Here is a 4,151-nt window from a genome sequence, read left to right as displayed (position 1 = left end):
TATTGCTCTTTTTGCCCTGTGTAGGCGGAGATTGCTCTTATCTGGGTTGCTTTTAAGTGGACACCACTCAAGGATCCTAGTATAACTGTATTTATAACCTCGTTGACACCACTCTGTAACGCCTCACTCATCATAGTTCGGCAGAACCGAAGGGGGGTGAATCTACCAGACAAGGATTTAATTAACTGGGAAATCCCTCCTGCGGCTTTAGACATTACAATGTCACATGCATATAAGAGCACAAGGTATTGGTCGAGTCCACGATCATAGAGCACTGCCATCCCGTGACTGTTCGCACTGTCACCCAATTGCTTTTGCAAGTTTCTGTTTTCTGTGTGAATTCAATGTACATTTCTGTTCTGAACTTCATGAGTGATAAATAACAATAATAACAATGACATATTCAGTTATGATGATTCTGAAGAAGCTCTAACTGCGGCCACACTTGTCCCTTTTCTACCTCTACGGCTGTGTACACCGGCGTGTTAACCCCGCCCACTCCTGCTGTTATGTTGTTATTCCTCCCGTTCGGTACGTCTGTCCGTACCGCTACTGCTGGTGGTGGTAGTAGCGTCGGTTACTTAATTTTCGTCTGCTGACCTGAATTGTGCCTCGTTGCTCCCTCGTTGTGTGTTTGGACCGGTTCCTCCTCAGGTCAGTTCCAGAAGTTGTGTTATAATTTATTTGCTTTGCTTTTAATCATAGCTCTATTCTCCTTACGACAGTGTGGTTCAACTTCATACATGATCTAGCAGTAACTGATGCTCTTCGAAGCGCGTAACTCTCCATACGGTGCTCAAAAGTATACTATTGTATGTATTATTGTTCTTTACAAGGTGTCTTTTGTTTCCTTTTGACTTGATTCTATGTTGCATATTATTATTTTTATTGGCCCTATGTTATTATGTATGGGGGCCTAAAGGATATGCAGCTTTGCTTTTATCATCTACTCTCTAAGTGCAATTTTATTAAACGTTATCTGAGATCAACGACCTCAGAATATAGCCTATGCATCAGAAAGTGTAGGACCTAATTCACAACTACCGGTAACTTATTATGTTGCTCGAGTTTCTGGTATAGATCTAGATCTACTATTTAATTTCTGTTTGTTGTCGGATGGATAACATCGAAAGAAAAATGCACCCCTTACGATTAGGCCTAGTAGCCTACAAGCCACTCTTTATAAATCTTATATGGTCATGACGTGTTTTGTGTGTGTGTGTGTGTGTTTTGTCCATTATTGTTTGCAATGTGCGCTCTTCTTGGTTTTATTTGATAAAAAGCAACGAAGAAACGGCGTTGCATGTGGTATGGGTATATGCTGGCTTGACTCCCGCACTTATGGTGTTGTTCAGAAACTTCTGTGTATAACTTATATACAGACGCCAGCCCATTAGATCTACTCGTGTATTACTGTACAATGAATACAACCCTTTGACCTTGACCCTGGGTTATTCACACTTGGCCTGGTAAACGAATCCACTGACCGACGGACAGCCCGCGTGCACGGTCGATTGACCGAGCTTTGGCCAGACTTTGCGTGCGCGGACTTGAGCTCGCCAGAAATCTCGCGCCGTACAAAGTAGACCAAGTGTGTCTGTGGTTTAGAGTCAGTCCACTCTTTAAGGATGTAGCGGACACATTAAATTCTGTCTGACCAGAAACAGGTCAAACTAAGGTAGTGTTGTTGCATATTTCATTCGAACTAACATACAAAAAACCAGAAACCCAAATTTTCATAGTAGGCCTACCAATACTCATAATACTTATTATTATTATTTTAATATTATGCTGTTGCCTGCCTTTTGAAGTTTCAGAAGAAAAAAAAACCCTGTATGAATAAGCTTCTTCAAGCGTTCGAATGACCAGAAGTCGCGTCTTCAAAGAGTTAAACGCATACATTTTAATTCGATCTGAGAATGTAAATAATATCATTTTCTTCTTTTTTTAAGGAGCAGGATTATAATGGGAAACTATATTTTTATTCTTTAGTCAGTTGATTCTATTCGTTTCATATTAATTCGTGCTGATTGCTTATACTTGTGGGAGTGGGATCGCTTCATGAGTCTTAAACCCCCACCCCACCCACGCAGACTCTTTGTAAAATCCAAAACTTAAACTTCCTCGTCATGTTCAACCTTCTCTTGAAAATACCCATTTCTTACAGCGCATTTTAAGCCCCGGTGACTCAACTTTTGTGTCTATGTCTTTCTTGTATAGGCTGCCATGACTAAGCTGAGACATTATGTAGGAATAGGCAACATGAAAGTTAAATTGGCTTGTTCAGAAGTTTGAAATTCAATTCAGAGAATAAGGAACAAGACTGTGTGTGTGTGTTTGGGGGGGGGGGGGGGGGGTCGTTCCTGTAAAACGCAGTCCTTCAAAATGAACTTTCCCGCGTCTTGAAGAACGTCAAACTAGCGACTTTCACAGCAGCAACTTGATTGAAGGGAATCTTTCCTGGGTTTCTTATTCACACCCAGCTCTATGGAAAACCGGTGGAAGCAACAAGTGGTAATTGTCTATTTTTTCACTAAGAGAAGAATGGTGTGTGGATGCCATGCTATACAGCATGCACCTTTAGAGATATAATTATATATTTTTGTCTTAGTATTGCCATGAAATTCGCTACGGTCTCAGATGAATGCCAAATACACTTCTGTATTAAAGGGAAAGTCGGATTATTCCTAAAATATTGTTAAACCCGACATGGTTGCCTTATAAAAATGGTAGTCATACGTGTTACTGTATTTAGTTTCTTTAACTTTATCATCAATTTTGGAGTACACTCAAGTTTGAGGTTAATTAAAGATTTACTCAGTCAGCAATGTTGTTACTTTCATCTGACCAAATGACATAACATAACGTGTGGAAATTAGTCCCCCTCATTAAGCCTTTTCACCTCTTTGCTGAACTGCTACAAACCAATGTGTCTCCACACATTCTTATCGATTGCAAACCCATACGATGGGGGTATACTCTCTATCATTGCACTAGCGTGCATTCTGGTAATAATAAAAAGGAAATCCACTCTAAGTAGCCCTTCCCAATGATCTGCATAATACTAACTTTATAGAGATGTAACATGAATGTTCTCATGTTCAGGTTAAGTTTAAAAATACAGCCGAGTAGCTTCTGTTAGTCAGATAATCAATTAAGGTGATTGCACCTGGCCACGTTAACTTTAAGCACGCCACATGGCGCTATGTTGAGCAGTGTGTAGTCGATCCACATAAATCAATAAACCAAGCAGGCGCCACGCTTATTAACATTCCCTTTGTTTTTATAATAATTAGATAATTATAATGTGTTTGTACCAATCTGGCCCAGTTATCAGTAGCTCAAAATGCGGTTGGGGCGGGGAAGCTTTTCCCTCAGGTATGAGCGTTCTTGTCAGAAAAAAAAATGTATCCTTCTGGTTTCTGAAAATACATGTATCATCCTACAAGTAGTTCTGAACTACCAGGTAACCCCCCAATGAAAGACTCACACTCACACAGCTGCAAGGTAAACCCCTTGACTAACTGAACGGTGCATTCGATGCCATTATCATCAGCTCAAGTTGACAAACGTTCCTGCGTGTTGGGACATAGGTTATATTATGTAAAAACCATTTATTTCTATCTTTGATCGATAACGTGGGACGCTCAATGTTAAAAACAATCTGGAAACGACAAATGCAGTTTTTTGGGACACCTAAATAGACATAAGGGTCTTGGACATCTAGCTCTCACGGGCAAAATTGAGGGCAAGCGAGGCAGGGGTAGGCCCAGAACAACATACACTTCGGGAACCTAAACAAATGGGTAACAGGGAAAAATCAGGGACACGTAGCTTTTTTTATTTTTTTTAGAGCATCCGAGCGAAGGAATGAATGGAGAACCATGATCGACGATGTCTGTCGCAGATCTGACACTGGATGATGATGATGATGATGATGATGATCGATAATATTTTTTTATGTCATAAAGATGAGCAAAGAGGTGATTTAAAGAAAAGTGGGGTACGTGGCCTACATGCCATAATTTGCATGTGCTTGTCTTAGGGATACAACTCCCAACAAGATAAAAGCCTCGAAATGAATACACGATCTTTTTGACACCGTCTGATGCGATTGAGCAAACCAATTCTGTTTGTGAGGTTGGTGGGGG

At 40.4% G+C, this 4,151-nt stretch overlaps 1 protein-coding gene across 1 annotated transcript in view; it reads left to right on the top strand.

Moving 5' to 3' along the window:
• Positions 1 to 270: 270 nt before the first annotated feature.
• Positions 271 to 4,151, top strand: part of LOC101849159 (protein-glutamine gamma-glutamyltransferase K) — a gene marked incomplete in the record, with an annotated part of 35,737 nt that continues 31,856 nt past the window's right edge. Inside the window, 1 exon segment of the mRNA XM_013087804.2 lies at positions 271 to 654.

Source organism: Aplysia californica, unplaced genomic scaffold, assembly GCF_000002075.1.
Source record: "Aplysia californica isolate F4 #8 unplaced genomic scaffold, AplCal3.0 scaffold00640, whole genome shotgun sequence".
Taxonomy (NCBI): domain Eukaryota; kingdom Metazoa; phylum Mollusca; class Gastropoda; order Aplysiida; family Aplysiidae; genus Aplysia; species Aplysia californica.
The sequence above is the reverse complement of the archived record's forward strand: the minus strand, read 5'-3'. Positions and strand labels throughout refer to the sequence as shown.